At 42.6% G+C, this 17,986-nt stretch overlaps 1 long non-coding RNA gene across 1 annotated transcript; it reads left to right on the forward strand.

Moving 5' to 3' along the window:
* The first annotated feature begins 15 nt into the window (after nucleotides 1–15).
* LOC310801985 lies at nucleotides 16–8,957 on the forward strand. Its single transcript, XR_014554131.1, has 3 exons — nucleotides 16–60; nucleotides 1,258–1,655; nucleotides 8,681–8,957. It is a non-coding gene; the product is annotated as an uncharacterized lncRNA (long non-coding RNA).
* The last annotated feature ends 9,029 nt before the right edge of the window (nucleotides 8,958–17,986 follow it).

The following is a 17,986-nucleotide window of genomic DNA, read 5'->3' on the forward strand; positions in this document are numbered from 1 at the left end:
GCTCGCTCGGCAAGAGAGAGAGAGAGAGAGAGAGGCAGCAGTCAACCTCCAAGAGTAATGGTGCCCTTCTTTCCCTATTCCTATCCATTCATCTGCTCGGTACAAGGAAAGAGGAGAAAAACAGGAGAGAAGATAAGAGAGTAGGCCTTAGTGGTGAATAGATACAGATTGAGATGGAGAGATGACCATGTCTGAGAAAGTGTCACTTAGTCAGAGCTGATATATTGCCGGCTATGTTGCTGCCAAGGACCTTTGTCCAGCCCTGTACATATGGCACTTTGGGCGCGACTAATTACAGGCCTTGCCCCCTTAAAACACTCTGAGCTGCCCTTGTGATCACAGCAGGCATCCAGGCATTTTATTTTATGTCAAAATGTGACTTTCAGTGTACTTACATTTGCATAGTGTAGTACACTATATAAGTATAGTATACAATGCCTGTAGAAAGTCTATAGTCGAATTGGTTTGCAACAGTTAATTCAAGTAATAGAGCAAAAAAATAAATTTTCACACAATGTCCCATGCGAAGAATAGTGGTAGCTGCATCATGTTATGGTTATGCTTTTAACTGACAGGGGCTGGGGAGTTTTTCAGGATCAAGAGAAAATTGAGAAATTTGCTGAGTTGGAAATAACAGCCAAATAAACATTCAACAGCACCAACAAGCATACTAGTCTTTGTGTACTGTAGAAGCACCAACAAGCATACTGTACTAGTTTGTTTGTAGTCTACTGTAGTAGCACTAACATGCATACTAATATTAGTAGTAATAGTACACATAGTACTCTTCTTTTGTCTACACTAACACACATACTAGTCTTCTGTTGTCTACACGAACACACATACTGGTATTCTTAAGTCTACACTAACACACATACTAGTCTTCTTAAGTCTACAATGATTCTTCAGTCTACTGAAGTAGCACAAACAAGCATACTAGTCTTCTTAAGTCTACACTAACAAGCATACTAGTCTTCTTAAGTCTACACAAAGTCTTCTTCAGTCTACTGAAGTAGCACAAACAAGCATACTAGTCTTCTTAAGTCTACACTAAGTCTTCTTCAGTCTACTGAAGTAGCACAAACAAGCATACTAGTCTTCTTTAATATTCTTTTCCAGTTGTAATAATTATTAGAAAACAAACTACAATTGAGACTCTTATATATTTTTTCCAGACATTCCGTTATGTGATTGTTAGAAAGTATGCATTCAATCATTAACCAAGGACTTGTGTCATTTTTTTTTTTTAATCTCCAGAACATTACAGGATTACTGAAAACAAGGAGAGTGGATTAAATCAGGACCATTTTGAGGCTCCTGCTGACTTTCTCCTCGCTTCCCCCCCAAGTTTTCACCTTTCACACTGCATCTACGGACCCACCACAGACCCCCTAGCTGCCCCCCATTTGGGTTTTCACCGTGATGGATTTAATAAGGACTCAACACACCGTCACAATCTGTACAAGTGGAGCTAAATGGCCGTCTGCTTCGCCACCACTGGCTTTTTGGAACGTATTGCCTTTTAACCAGACTGTGTGGTTCAGACTGTCTGTGTGTTTTGCTCGCTGTCAGTACCACAGCACTACTGTACCTGGACAGGCCTGTACTTGATATACCTGACTATCCTCACTCTCAGGATGGACACCTAGTCAAAGGTGAGTGTACACAGGAGACATTATAATACACAATTGTGTACCTGTCTGCATAATGTACAGTGTCCACCAAGTCAGCCATGGTATATGCTTTCAATAAAGATTAAGGAGAGTAGTGAAAGATGAATCTCAAATAATATTTTGAAATCATGTAAAATGGCTTTTGCTGTGCTTGATTGAGCCAATGGGACAGTCCCAACAATCTGGCACTTCAGACAGACTCAAGCAAACGCTCAAAGTATTTGAAAAAATTCCAGTTAGAATTGCAGTTCGACCCAGGTCGAGTCAAAATAGAATTAAGTGCCTAAGACAGTTTTCTGCATTGCTCATGGAGAGACACGCGCTTCTCAAGACCCAGACATGCCCCAGTTTGGTTGGCTTGTGGCCTCAGACAGCTGTGTGATTGGCTTGTGGCTGCAGACAGGATCAGATGGGAACTAGAGATGGTAAATGGGGGTTCCTCGTGACGAAGGGAAACACTCCAAGCCAATATTCGTTTCTTTCCTCCCAGGGACATCTCATGTCTCCTCCCTCCCCACTGCTCCCGGGCTTAACGAAAGAGCTGCTGCAAAATGTGTGTGGGCTAATTATGGGCAGACAAGCAATTAAGGAGTCAAATTCAGTAAGCGATCAGCTCAATTACGTCCTGAGCACACTGATGGAGCAAGCCCACAGCAGGAGGGAACCCTCTATCTCAAGGGTAGGCATTTGCAGAATAATCCTACTCTGCCTCAACTCTCTCCACTCCACTCCATTCAATAATGTTGTCCTCCCCATTGAGGGTTCACAAACAGACAGTTGATAGCTGAATCTCAAATGTCTTTCCTCGATTGTTTGCCTATCATATTGTCTCTCAATATGACAGGCTGCTTTCATCCTTGGTACATTTTAGTTGAAGGTCTGCACACAAAGTGAGTTTCTATGATTCATAATGGGAGATATTGTCATACATACTGTACCCATCACTGACTGGAACAGTTTTCTATGGTAATACTAAATTAAATATGTGTGGTACTGTATGAATAGTGGTTGATAGGAATATGTTTTAATACCTACAGTACAGACAGTACAGACACAATAGTACAGTAACGACATGTATATATATATATATATATTGTACAGATAAAGTGTTACATATGCCTTACACATTTAGTGGTTGGTAAAGTGCATGAGAGTATAGTGAAAATCCTTTTGTTTCTACCCAACTTAGTTGGGTAGAATACATTTCAAGCATGGTGGGGAGCGCTGCATTCACCAACATAATAGAAAGTCCAGCAATATAGTGGGGCAGAGGCAAAGCATGAGGCAAAGCTTGCCACGGCTTGAGTGCATATTGCCGTAGGTCAGTGAAGTGGTCATGGGTAAGACACATAAAACACAAACACAGGTCGGTGAGATCTGTCACATTAACGTTTGATCCCCCAACTCATTCCAGCTGATTTCACACCCTCGCTCTGGGGTGTGTGTTGTTCAAAGAGCCTTGGGTCGCTGTGACACGGCTGACGGCACAGTTTACAATTTGTACAACAAGGTGATTACAAGGTGATCTAGGCCCTATCGTGAGTGTGCCGCAGAGGAGTGATGTTACAGTGCAAAGAGCTCTGCTGTTTTGTATCAGCTTTCTGAAACCAAAGCAAGAGGGGCATGAATAATTGATAATTGCAGCTATTTCTTGACTCAGACGTAAACTGTGTCGTAAATCCCCCTCACCCCCATAAAGGCTTTTGCCTGTTCAGATCTTAGATCACAGGAGCGTGGCAAGGTGGGGAAATGAACACAAGGACAAGCTCAAGCACACGGGTACACTGTGTGCCCAAACAAAATCTAGCCCCACATCTGCTCACGCTTTGATGGCTTTAGACTTTGATGGCAGAAAAACTAACCAACCATTAGTAGATTGTATCAGCATGGAACTCGTTCAGTGCCTGTCTAAATTGCAAAGTGTCATTGGCAAACAGTGCCATACACATCATTCACTCGGCGGCCATTGAGTGCCGTTCATTTACAAACAGTTTTCTAACAGGGTAGGGAGTGGAAGTGCTCCATTGAAAGCAATGCAAAAACCCTCGTAAAGTTTGACCTGCAGATTAAACACTGACGCACGCCTACACACCATTCAAATCGGGATACTCTGAAGAAGCTATCATTGCTAGTTGTCATTATCATCTGCCCTGATTTTAAAAGACTTCAGACGTTTATTATTAGCAACCCACATTGGCTTGTTTTCTTTGCGTTGGATCATGAGAGGGTTCAAAGGCAGGGTTCAAAGGCAATGGCTGTCTGTGCAATCAGACAGCCATTGTTCTAAGATCTTGCCATTCAACGGGGACAAATGGAGGCCTCAGCCTGGCCCATGAAATCACACTATTGATCACAGACGCCTCACCAAGAGAAACGAGTCGAGTTAAAAGTTAGACTTGAAACAGAGGAGATGAGGCCAAGATAGATGTGTGTGATCGTGTATAGTCTTGTATTGACTTGTATTTAATCTTTATGAAAATTACTTTGGGATTGCAAGGAAGATCACAGCAAAGCCTTGCAAAGGCGTAAACCTCTGTGACTGCTAGTTTTCTAATCAGAATATCAGATATCAAGGACCCTTAGAATGCCTGCGTGCGTGTGTGTGTGTGTGTGCGTGCGTGCATGCATGCGTGTGATGGTGTGTGATGCATACACAAGATCACCATTACTCTCTCACTTTCACTCTGTTTTGTACCTAACACAAGTCTGCCCCTCAAGCTAATGATCCCACTCTTACAAAACCACATAAGCAAACGGATGACGCTTCCATATCAGACGCTCTGTCCAAATGTAATTAATTACCACCAAGAGGCTGTTAAATGTCAGTGGAGGATTTTCTTTTGCTAATGCAGCTTTCTTATAGCACAGTGTTTTCTTTGATCGGAGCAGTCGTTTTTTCTGCTCTCCGTGAAACACTGGTCCCCGGGGCCTTCTGCAGCTCAATTTAGACTCAGCACTAATTCTAAGCGGTGGCACAAACATTAATTCTGTATTCTTTGTCACACAGCCTCATCTGTGATGAGAAAAATATGGTTCATGTACCAACTCGCAATTCCATTCTTGTTTCCTCATGTTTGTATCGAGCGAGGTTACGTAATCGAGTTAGGAACACCATTTTTTCACTTCTTAATAAAACGTTGTATTTTCTTGTTGTATGGGATGTGCTGCGTACTGATTCAGATGACAAAAAAAAAAAAAAAAAAAAAAAACGGAGCTCTCATGAATTTGGATTTCTAGATTGTCCTCTCCGTTTCACCCGAAATAGGTTGGTGTGATGGCACCCGTCCTCTCAGGCCTAGCGTTACATTTTGTCAAGTCTGAAGCCTCATTTCTGAGGCAATTAAAGAATCGTTAGATAGCTAATCTCTGCGCCATGCTGATGACACAGCGATAAACCCACTAACTCTCTGCATCAGCAGCAGTGGGAGGCTGGGTCCTTGGCATCAATAAATAGGTCATTTATTTTGTGATCACTGAGTTGTCTGTAGCATTGGAATTTAACAGCAATCTGGTGTTCCAGTTTGGTAGGTTGGCACTAGGGACTGTTCCAGATAATGTAGTTAGAAAGCTGTCCTGCATGGTTTTGATACGTTTTCTATAGTTTTTGAGAGGGAAAAACGCATACTGTATTTGAGATAGGATGGTGTTTGACCCTTACAACATGGGGTACTGCAGGTATGATGCTTTAGGCTCCATTTTCTTTAATTATCAACTTCAGAATTGTACTGTACTCCATGTAGTGCCTATGCAAAGCAAATGTAGAGAACATCTGACTTTTTAGAAATCTCAGTTTCTGGTGACAATGACCAACTAAAAGATTAAAGATTGCGTAACGATCTCTTTAAAAACAAATAACCCATGAAATCAAATGGCAAACAGCATATGGCATCTCCCTGAGGGCAAAGAAAAGTAAACTATTGACTGTTGCTAAAACAAGCACACATCACTCACCCGCCAGCATCACACAAACATCGCATTTGAAAAAGGTGCAATAATTAAATGTGGCGGAGGATAGGGTGGATTGTAGTCGGAGGAGGGCGTCTGTGCAGCACTGGTTGGTTTATTAAAGAGCTGAGGTGATTCATCAGATCATCATTTTGTGATTGCCCAGGGGCAGTCGCATAATCCATATACAGCCTTCCTATACTTGATATCTGCTGGTCAGGGCGGATTTAATTGCGCAATCAATAGTGCTGATGAGAAACAAGGTGTGATGATGTGAATCATAATTAGGGCTGTATAAAGAGAGCCTGACAAGGTAATGGGAATCTTTACCGACCCTCCTCGGAATACTCCCCTTGGAACTGTCTCCTTGTACTCAGAACATCCTCAGTGTCCCTCGATTCCAGACGACACAAGCCACGATGACCTTACCTTAATTAATCAAACAAATGTATTTGTCTCGCACTTTTTTACAACGACGATTGTCTCAAAGTGCTTTACAACACCGACAATATAAACAATGCTCTGCACCAATAGTGGTGTTGTCCTCATGCAGGTTCAAGCCCTATTAGCTGGATGTACCATAGATCATGATGATATATAGTATGATCTAGCATTGTTTGCACTGCACTGTGAAATAATGCTTTTCTTGTAACATCCCTGCAACAATATAAATTGATATCTATATTTCTAAAGATAGAACAAGCTCTGCAAACCATGCATGATTTAGAGGGAGGTGCCAGATGTGATTCAATCACACCTTGGTTGAAAGCATGCTCTCATCTGCAGTATACAAATGGGTCGTCATCCTTCATATCAGTCTCCTAACCAGTCTTAAAGCCTTGTTATTCGAATAAGACAACAGGGCCTAACAGTCTATAGGGATAGATAGGAAATACTTGCAACACAATCTGCTAGCAAAACATGCATGCAGTAAGGATAGCACAAGGCCAAACTCATCTGCACGTTACTGCAACGTAGAATCTGCATGTTTTTACGAAACACAACTAAAGAGATAAAACAAGAAACACCATGTTAGCAATGCAAGTACGTATAAGCCAGTGGTTAAGGTAAGGGTTAGCATCGGGGTAAGGGTTCAGCATCAACTTTGAGTGGTTAGGGTTAGGGTAAGTTGTCAGGGGAAGGTATTAGCCAACATTAATTAGTAAACAAAAACAAAGCATTTTTGCCCAAATTGCCTCAATATCGACTCGAGGTTGTGATGTTCAGGTTGCAAGTCTTGGTTACACTGTACGCCCTCCTCCACGCCCAACCTACCACTTGCAAACCAATTTTCTTTTGTAGTCTTCTGCCTGATACATGCATGCACACATGCTTAGCAGGGAACTACTATCATGTGCAGGCGCACGTATCCTATAAGTGACTGGCCTGCTACTTGCTACTGCTACTTGCTACTGCTACTTGCCACAGCGCTTATGCAGAATCCACACTCTTCATGAAATGTGGATGTGCTCTCAGAGAGTCTCAGCTTATTGGGAACCTTGCCAGGACAAAGAGAGATCTGTGGAGCCGAGCAGCTTTCGTAGAGTTTAGACACCTTCCGAACAGTCCAATTTATCAGCCCTCATTCTCACACTGTGAGGGAGAGGCTAAGACCGCCCGGTGGGCACAAAGGCCCGCAAGTAAAACATACTACCATTCAAACTATCATGAAAAGAAAGGATGCATTTTTCAGGCCATTTGTGTGTGTGTGTATGTATGTGTGTGTGTGTGTGTGTGTGTGTGTGTGTGTGTGTGTGTGTGACACTAAGGTTGTGATCTTATTTGAAAGCAACTGATTTGTTTTCTTGAACATAGGGGTAGGGGCTGCCCTTCTCGTCTCTTTCACTTTGAATTGAAAATAATATGACTGTCCGGTGCAGGCAGCATAAAGTGTTTGCATTACTTTCATACTGTGATCTTTTGACCTAAAGAGCAAGCAAGTAGCCTACAACCAGCTCCACTGAAATAGCACAAACATCCACCCTCTCAACTCCTCCATTTGATAGGCCCCTACATATAGGCTCTCAGCATCCAAAACATCACTCTGACATAATGGATGACATGTTAGTGATGACATCCATCTCTTGCCTCTTGTCTCTCGCACCTGTTGTAGTCCATCTCGCCGTCCCTTCAATATAAGCTGCCTGCAGTGCCAGCTCTGTCCAGATGGCCAAATGCTGTTTTTCTTTCATGCAACAAGAGGCAGAGGATGAGAGATCGGCAGCTAGCGCCATTTTTCAACATGCCAGGTTCCATATGCAGATGTCAACAGAAGGATCCATTTAAAATGGCTGCCAGGATTCTGCTCGGCGCACCACCTGTGATGCATCCACGGCCATGATATCCACCGCCTGAGGGAAGGCTTAGCCTGGCTACCATGAGGGGCTTTCGGAGGCTGAGCTGGCCGGCTTAGCCTGGTATCGCTGTTCTGCGGACGATGCGTGTGAGACGTTGCCGATGATGACTAGACTAGGGGCAGAGGAGTCCCCCATGTGTAATCTCACCGTATTCCAAGAAGCATCTGGTCACTTCAATGGCTGTTTTGTGGCACTAGGTTGTCTTATAATCCTGTTTCTCTTTCAAGGCCACGCGGGCGTGTGGGGGAAGGCTGCCAGGCCATTTGCATTTGTATCGGTAGCAGCACTCACAGCAACAGAGTGCAACGCAGTGCGGATGGCAACAGCGGACATTATTGGCCCTTGCTCTGTGGTCGTTCGCCCAGTGTTCGTGAGGCTACCTGTGTTTGTACTGTATGAGACAAGCATGTTATGGAGCGGACGGATTTTGGTGTATTGCCATTATGGAGAAACCAAACATTTTGGACGTGTGTTGTTGCCGTTTGTTAAACATTTGAATGAGGCGCAAGTCTTCAAAAACCTGGTCCTACAGAACCAGACTGATCTTCATGAGTTGATAATACAGCAGGGGTCAGAATGATGGGCAGCTGATTGTCATTTCAGTGATAATCATCAATTGGATTATTTGTACTATACACAACAGTGAGTCATTTCAAGATTGAACATATTCCCTGCTAATTTCACTTTTCCTTCCTCTATCTGCAGGTACGAGCCATCTTTTCATCCATCCAGCTGCCAAGGACACAAGGACAGAGGATTAGGAGCTCCAACTCACAGGGGGACTAAGCAAATCGCATGTCTGTGCGTTACCACCTTCGTTGTTATCATCATCTTCATCATAATCGCCCTCCTCCTCCTGTGCTGTGTTTCCTCACCTTTTTGGTTCCGACCCAGTGAGAACTGAATAAAAACAAGAGAGACAGACTCAAGATGATGACGATCAGAGCTGGGGTGGGTTGGTGGGGGAATCCACCCTCTTCTGTGTTTATCTCCGTCACTTTTTATTTTGTCTTTATCTTTTGTATTCTGTACATATAACGCAATTCCAAATCTTATAGTTTTGTACATGTAATTTTTATGGTGTGTGAAATGTTTTCTAATAAAAACAAAAAAAAGTGGATTCCTGTGGAGACTACAGGGCTGTTTATGTGGTGAGAGATATATCTTCAGTCGCTTCAACCACACTCTCCTCTTCTATTCTCTCCTTCCTTTCATCACCAGCTGTCGTTTGTACAAACCTTTTATTCCCCTCTCCCACCTTCCCCTCCATACAGTATGCCTCATGGCAGCGTGACCTTAATAACCTGCGTTACCCCATGGTTGTAACACAATGGCACCCGATCCAAATGACTTGAGGAAAAAGGGTTCCCAGGGGTAAGAAGGAAATGAGGTTTGCATCATCCCACAGCTTCAACCTCAGCCCCTATATTCATTACCGCAGTCCCACGGCCTGTCTCCCTCACCATACTATTCATCATCAGCAGAGGGCCGCCTTACTACCACCCAGCAGGGCCTCATTCCAGAAACCCAATTCCACAGAACTTCATTCAATGTCTTTGCCCCCCGAAACCGCCATGAATTTACACACAACTATTAACACTGAATCCCCCTGGGGTGGTTTTTAAAGCTACTGTCTCAGCGAATGGGATCTGAAAGACCGGAATCAACCCCATCAGAAGTATTTGTTGCGTTGTTTTGTTGGGAGTGAGATAGCTTATTTATTTACGGTGCTGAAGCCAGAGGTTTTATGGCTGTTGCTAGCTGTCCCAGTACGCTCCTCAAGGCTCACTCCAAATGTGCACAGTGAGAGTAATGACTGTTTGCCATTGTGCTAAATCATCATAATACCATTATTACATACATCATAAAATTGAGTAATCATCAGTATTTCCTTGTGGCAGGAGATCGAACAATCTCACTGTTATTAACACAGGGGAACGACCGTGTGTGCAGAGGTAGTGGGTTGACCATCGGGAAAGAAATGCTAACCTCATTCACTTTGAGAGCTGAAGCCCATTTGAAATACTGTACACGGTAGGAAAAAGGTTTGAGTTAGATTGTGTAGCTTTTACACACACACATACACGCACACAAACACACACACACACAGACACGCACACACACACACACACACACAGACACGCACACAAACACACACACACACAGACACACACACACATACACACACAGCTTTTTTTCCCCCCCTCACTCTTACACACTATCTGTTTAGTGTTTAGTTCCATGAGTTCTAGAATCCTCTAGATTCTAGAGGCTAGAAGTTTATTGTGGTTAAAATAAACTGACCTTTGCCAGAGCATTCTCTGCTCACTAGCAGCCCCCTGAAGCTTTGTCAAAATGAGTTATTTCCAGGGTACCTTCAACATCAACTCAATAAAGCTGGACCTTGAGGGTAGATTTTCAGCCGATTTTGGATTGGTTCTGGATAGAACGGGTCATATACTGGGCCATGTCATTTCCAAGCAGTTAACCTCCATGTTAAAAACCTTGACAAAACTCTCAAACACTCTCAAACAAATTGACCAGTTGTTGAGGACTCTTAGATGGCTTGTAGAAGAATGTTTGGATGATTGTACCAACTAAAATAATGATGTGCAGTATTTTCAGCTTCCAACTCAATTTTTAAAAATAAAGTTGTAAGACCTCAAGGTCAAGGCCCAGTTGCCAGAAGCCTTTCAGTTTAACATCTGACAAACCCGAAAATGCAATAAAACTAATCTTATATTTTAAGAAAAGAAAATGATTGAATGATTATGCCTCATCAAGTGTAATCTGAGGGAAAGAGCTGTGTCTTTAATTGGTCTGATTAGTGTTTTAAAGACACACTTATGAGTAATTACCATCAATCTAAGTGTCCTGTGCAGGAAGGCTAGGGCTTCGCCTCAAGAGGGAGCTGGAGGAGGAGAAGGAGGAGCTCGCAGGGGATCTGAAGTCTGTAATATGCAGAGAGTCTCTGTAATGTGATAAAGCAGGCCTTGTGCACGACTTTTCACTTGAATGTCTCTTTTGTTCGCAGTGTGGTGAGCACTCTCTGCTTGACCTCATTCTGGAGCCCCACACACACACACACACACATACACACACACACACTCCCCCTCTCCCTCTATCCCACCTGTGTGAGGCAAGCTTGCAGAGGTACAGAAAGGACATGGAGGAGAAAAAAAAAATAAAGCCCTATTTTCTTCTACTTTCTCTCTCTCTCTCTCTCTCTTCTCCTCCATGCCAATGGCCGGTCAGTGAGGCAGAGCCAACCAAAATGACTATCAATGTCAACGAACCACACGCTGATTGGCCAAGCTTGAGCCATGGAGCATAACATCAGAGAGCAGTGAGCAGCGATGGGTATGGGAGAGGGAGAATGGGGGGAACAAATTCATCCTCGGAGACCTAACTGGAGGAGAGAGCCTTTTGATCTGTCTTTTGGCTGGACTATTTTTTTTGTCAGGTTTGCATCAGTGCAGAGGAAGCAAATAGATGCTGTGTTTATCAGGCCACCTCCCAGCTGACTATCCCTGACAAAATGGAGGCGGGAGGGAGGGCGGGCGAGGGAATGGGGAGAGAGAGGAGAGCAAGGACAGCAGCCCGGGAAAAGAGAAAGAGAGAGAGAGAGAGAGAGGAATGGAGAAAGAGGAGGGCAAGGATGGTGAGATTAATAGAGAAAGGGAGAGAGCGGAAGATGGGGAAACAGTGTAATTTCTGAGCATTCTGGGTCATGGACCAGGACACACACCGTGGTGAATCAGGGAAATAGCTTCCAATTCTCTATTTCTGTTTTTTCCTCTAAGCTGCAGTTCAGGGACACCCTGTGGAGTCCTCTTCATGTAATGGAAGACATATTCCCCCACTAGAGAAATGCTGACCTTGAAACAGATGTGCACAGAGAGGTGATCTTGCAAAAAAAGAAAAACTGATTTCATGGGGGGCTCTAATTTTCCCATACATCCAACAAGGAATGGGAGGGTCAAATGCTAAGCTCAAAGGAAAAGTCACATAATCCTGATTATCAAATTCATTTAGTTAACAAAATGGGTTTTCTCTTCTTTTTTTACTGAGTGCCCAAATCTGGCTTCAGTGCTGTCTGCCCTGAATGAGTTGTGGAGCTCCCCTCTTCAAAGAGAATCCAGCTCTTCAAAGTCAAACGTATTCATTTTTTTTCTTCTATTTTTTCCAGTTGGTTGCCACTAGTGTTCTCTTTCTCACGCAAGGGATATTGAAATATCTAGTTGCAAGAAAAATCGTTAGATGCTAAGCAAATTAATGGCCAGTTGATATCAGGAAAGAAGCATGACTTATTTCAAAGAATGTCACAGCAGCTCATTCAATGATATCTTGCCCGCTGTTACGAGACACAACTTAAAAGAATGAACTTTTATTTTCTAAATTACAAAATGTGGTCTTCTAATGATTTTTAAGTTCTGACACAAGCAGCGCATTGTTTTTGCGTGGAATTGATCTAATTCAACGGTTACACTGAAAACATTCATGTCAAACAATGGACTCCAGACATCTCTCCTGAGGCTTTGGTTAGTTATGAGGGCCCGGAGGTTCTAGTGTTAAGGGATCGAAATGGCAGTGGTCTGAAATATTGCCCTGGACGTATGTGTGTGTGTGTGTGTGTGTGTGTGTGTGTGTGTGTGTGTGTGTGTGTGTGTGTGTGTGTGTGTGTGTGTGAAAGTGCGTGTGTGTGCGCACTTGCTGTCTGTTAAATTGGCATCTGTCTGTCTATGGGGCGACTACTGACCTTCTCTAACTCTCTCTTTGCCTGTATTAGGGACCGCATTTAAAGGACAAGCGCCAGGTCCTTTTAGACTCTGTGTGATACACAGCACTCAGCCAAAGAGCCTGCTCCATTTCACTCTATGCCATTACCAAACAAACGCCGGACCACACAGACATCAATAGAATATGAATCATCTGCTCCTCAACAGGGCAGTAATGTAAGGAGCACTTCCTTGATTACACACACGTGGGCCATCGGGGGCCTTGGCGCGGGAGGGTATAGACTGGGCAGCTAATGCACCGCCATCTCAGAGGCTGCATTATGAAATCAATAGACCGCGTTCAGGGTGATGCCAAGTTAATTGTGTCTTCTCTGAGGTTAGTGTGCACCAGCTCCTCACTGAATGGCTGTTAAAGGGAGCGTACAGGACTAAATGGATTTTGCGTGTTTTCTAATGGATGAGGCTAAGAAATGAAAAAGGACCCATTCCCCAAGTTCCTGTCAATGAGGCTCAGACAGAATGATATCACCAGTGTCTTTTTATGTTCTGTTGGTTGTATGAAAAGTCATATCTGGGATGTGTAATATGAGGAGATATAGCAGACAACAAAGATAGGGTGCAGTCTCGCTGCCTCCCTTGAGACATGGACTTGCCGAGTACATTGCGGTGTTGTGATGTGAGTTTGAATCCCGAGTTCGCCTGTGGCAGGAATGGATCTCATTTCACATGCTCACACGCACACACACACACACACACACACACACACACACACACACACACCAAAACAATAACTTATGAAAGGAAACCCCAGGTCACAGGGGGCCCCCTGTGCAGACAGACAAAGGAGAGCATTATCTATGGTGATCATGGGGACGAGGGAGGTCATATTATCCCTTAAAACATAACCTTCACGGTCGGTGCACATCACTGAGATCCACCACCACTGGGACGGGCAGAGCCGAATCTCTCCTCCTGGCTTCCATTTCTTCCCCCTGCATGGGGTAGCAGGCCCAAACCCGCCCCAGATAACCCAGCAGGAGGAGTGTAGGGGTTGGGGGCAGAGGAGCTAATCCGGCCGCGTGATAGGAGCAGATTGCTCTGGGAGTTAATTGTGTCTCTGGGAGTTATGTAAACATCCCAAGTGGAAGGCAGCACGGCGGCTTACTGACGCATCAAGGGCGAAGCAGCACAAACAACACAGGCAGATGCCCCTTCAACACACACTGAGGAGGGAGGTTTTAGATGCTGGTGGAGGTGGTGTGTGTGTGTGTGTGTGCGTGCGTGTGTGTGTGGGTGTGTACATGCGTGTGAGAGGGAATGGGATCTTGTAAAGGGCATTTTAAAGTGAGTCGCTCCCCTTGTTTTTAGGCTCTGCTATAAGTAGCACAATACACAGCAGGGCGAACCCATATGGTAAAGTGTATTAAATGTATGAACATTTGTACATGTTTGGCATTTGTATTCTAATAATGCATGACATAGCGGCGACTTATATGGTGTATATGAATCAACTCTAGCTATTGTAAGATAAGTGTATGTTCCAACAAAGAGAACTACTAAAAAGCATACTTACTGTATAGGCCTTAAAGTATTTTTGTATAGAAATGTTACAAGAAAAATGTTTTGACAAAGGGAACTATTTTTAAATAATCATATAATAAATAATCAATAATCATATTCCCTTGTCATACCATATCAATTCATATTTTACTATCATGAATGTTTATCATATGTCTGAATTATATGTTAATTAGAGTTTACATATCAAATATGATAAAATCAGAGAGTGCTGGGAAATATTCAAATGAGCCACATTTTGTATGTTTAATATGTCACGTCATATATGTTTCATATGGTTTCCAAGGTGCGCTATGCAGGATTACGGGCTCTTTTGACTGCAATGGGAAGTGCAATGATAATTCTGAATATTGTCTCCTCTTCCTCCCCTTGCTCAATACAAACTACTTCTAACTGAAACAATGAATCTGCCAATCATTTTCACGTTTTTATTCAGCGAATGTCTTATGACCTTGAAACTAGAAAGGACCCGTGTGGTTGAAAGTGCAGTCTTATACAGTAATTCAGAAATGTTTGCGGAAACATGAACACGGAAATAAGCCAGCCAGCGGAGACACTCTCATTCGCTAAACCCAAAGTTTAAAAAAAAAAATCCAATTCCAAACAAAACTCAGACAAGGCTGTAATGTCAAACAAGACTATTTTGTCTCCTTAAGGCTTTGGTTGCGGCTTCCGGCACTGAGACATGTGTGCGGCTCCCTGGCAGTAGGTAGCCAATGAGCCGCACATACTGTACATAAGTCGCAGGTTACACAGCCACAGAAAGCGGTAAACATCCAGAAACGTCCTGAACATGTTGGAAAAACTAATTCAGGCAGAAGAACAGGGCCTTGGGCTACAATGCATGAAAAACAATGATTCAGCATGGTTATTTAATGACATTTTCAAGGGCAAAAAAGCTAAATATTGCACCTTTATTACGATGTTACAAAGCTGAACAAATTTTAGATGAACCACAACAGCGACAGCAGAGAGGAGTTTTTTGGGTTTGAGGATGATGAGCTGGATGAAGTTAGCATACATATTTGACATATATTTTGTAAAGTTTTAATTCAGGTGTTTTTCATATAATTGTCTATATGCCACAACTGTGTCTTCATATTGCTGTAACAGGAGTGTTTCCTGTGAAGTGGGGGTGTTGTGAAGTCATGCTCTAGCACTAGCATCCTTAGCTAATTTCAGGGTTTTATCTTTACATGTTAACATGGTTTTGTATGAAGGAGGACTAAGTTAAAACCCCAGTTGGTCACAATGGTGTTAATAATGGGGTGTATTTCAGTTATGAGGAGGTCAGTGGTGGGACAATGGTGGTGGAACAGCATGTGTGATGAATAACCTTATCTGAAACCAAGGAATTGCACTAGGCCCCCCGAACTAACTCCTTTACTTTAATTTAACTGTACATTTAATCTTATCTCAGAATCCAGAATCTCATCTCTCGATTCTATTCTGGGGACGCAAGAAGTAAAATATCGGGGTGGCAAGTCTCCACAACCCTTACAGGGAAAGTTCCTCCAAATTACAAAATCACATATTTGTTTCCTTACCCTGACATGAGTCCATGGACAAGGACAAACTTGTGTTAACACTTTGGCTCTGTTTATTTGGGCTCTGTAAATAAAAGCTAATTGTTAGCAGGTAAACCATAACCCGATGCAAGTCAATGGATGTTTGACATTTCATGCCGAAATCATCTCAAATTCTCTGAAGAGACTCAATTACTGAATTTAAATGACATTGAGATGATTTGAGTATAACATTTCAAATATGCTAACTTAGGTCCATTGAGTTATGGGTTTTGGGACATGCTAGCAATTAGCTGTCAGTGCAATTGAATTCAACAGAAACTTGACTATTTTTTCAAATCTCTCATTTTCGGTCCAGATTCTCAATGTATAGTTCATACAAATATAACCTATTGAAATGAATCACTGTCTTACCTCATTCAGCCATGGAATCCCTAGTTTATCAGCGCCAACTTTTAAAGCGGCAGTACTGTGAAGTTTCACTTTAACTTTGTATAGGCTGCCGGTGGTATTGGGCTGCATGGAATCCACTGTGGGCACGTGATATCACCCATTTCTGCTTATTAGCGCTACGTTTAGAAATGTAGGCTGAAATTATACAACTTATAACGTAGCATCACTTAAATGGTACTTAAAGTGTATTTGAAATATGATTGTGGCATATTATAAACACACTTCTATTATACAGAATACTACCTGAAAATAGCTTTTAAATATGTAATCATAATTCAATTGTGACCTACACATCACCTCTTCAATTAGTGCACTAAGTATAGTTAAAGTCCAAAAGAAGTGTCCCAATTTAGGACAATGTAATATACTTAAAATAGTGCTTTAGTTGAACTTCTATACAACTGTAATATATTTAGTACATTATTCATCATGGTCAATGGCGGAGAGTAATGGAGAAAGTAAGCCCAAAACCTGCACACTGGTTGCTATGCCAACCGGAGCTGGGATGTAAGTGAATTCCCCCGTGGACCCTGGCTATGATTCCCTGCATGGCACAGGATGTCCCTATGATTAGAGGAGGTTACCGCACTAACACTACCTATGTTGCCAATCCAGAGCATCATCACAGTCACTTCATCCTGGCTGCCCAACTGCCCTAGACATTAGTTGGCTCATTAGCCACTGAAAATGTGAAAAATCTGTGCTGAGGACTCCCGATTCAGAAAACCCTCCACCACCGTCCCAAGGGGCAGTACAACGATATGGAAGACCTGATGGTAGCATGTATTATCGTTTCATCTCTGGATCCCATGATACTATGAAGACGTCTCCGAAGTCCACTGGGGACTACACACTCCAGGGGCCAAACTAAGCCATACTGTGCTGGCTCTAACATGTTCCTTTCACATCCGTTCCAGCATAGCACAGCTGTAGTGTGAAAACGGGTTAAGATAGCAGCTTGTCTAAGGCTGAGGAGCCATGAGGGTAGGCTTCTACACTCTTAGAAAAAAGGGTTCTAAAAGGGTTCTTCAGCTGTCCATGTGAGAGAAACCCTTATGGGTTCCATGTACAACTGTTTTGGGTTCCATTTAGAATCTTCTCCGTGTTCCACAAGCATATTAACATAGGAAGAGAAAGAAGAGAAGTAAAGGGTCTTCAACTATGGTCTGAACGCATGATGGGAAACATGGTCTGAAGAAGTATAGCAATAGCAAACCAAACCGCTCTAATCTGAAGTATTGTATCACATGTTAAAGGAAACAATTGTTTGAGATCGCCACTGCTCTACTTGCTTTATGAATGAATGGTAACCTGAATGTAACATGTTCGGTCCATTAATCAGCCCTTTAGTTGCCAAAAATAAGTACAACATTATGAATAAATGGGACAGAACCTGACACAAGTTTGAAATGTTGTTGATATTCATTGATGTTGTAAAAACATGATTACATGAAATGCACAAACAAATTTAAAAAATGTTGCCTTCAAATAAACTGTTTTATTCCCCGATGGCATCACCAATTTATTGCATAACTTCATTTAAAAAAATAAAAAAAAAACATTCTTCTTTATGTTTCTCTTTAAGTGTTGGGGCATTAAACAAATAGTTCTTATATAATCTTATTTGACTTCTTGCAACAACAAAAAAATATTGCATACAACACCAAAATATGTTGAGATATTCTTTTGATCATAATTCAAGGTCTTGCTGGGAT

This window comes from Argentina silus (genome assembly GCF_951799395.1).
Source record: "Argentina silus genome assembly, chromosome: 3".
Lineage (NCBI taxonomy): Eukaryota > Metazoa > Chordata > Actinopteri > Argentiniformes > Argentinidae > Argentina > Argentina silus.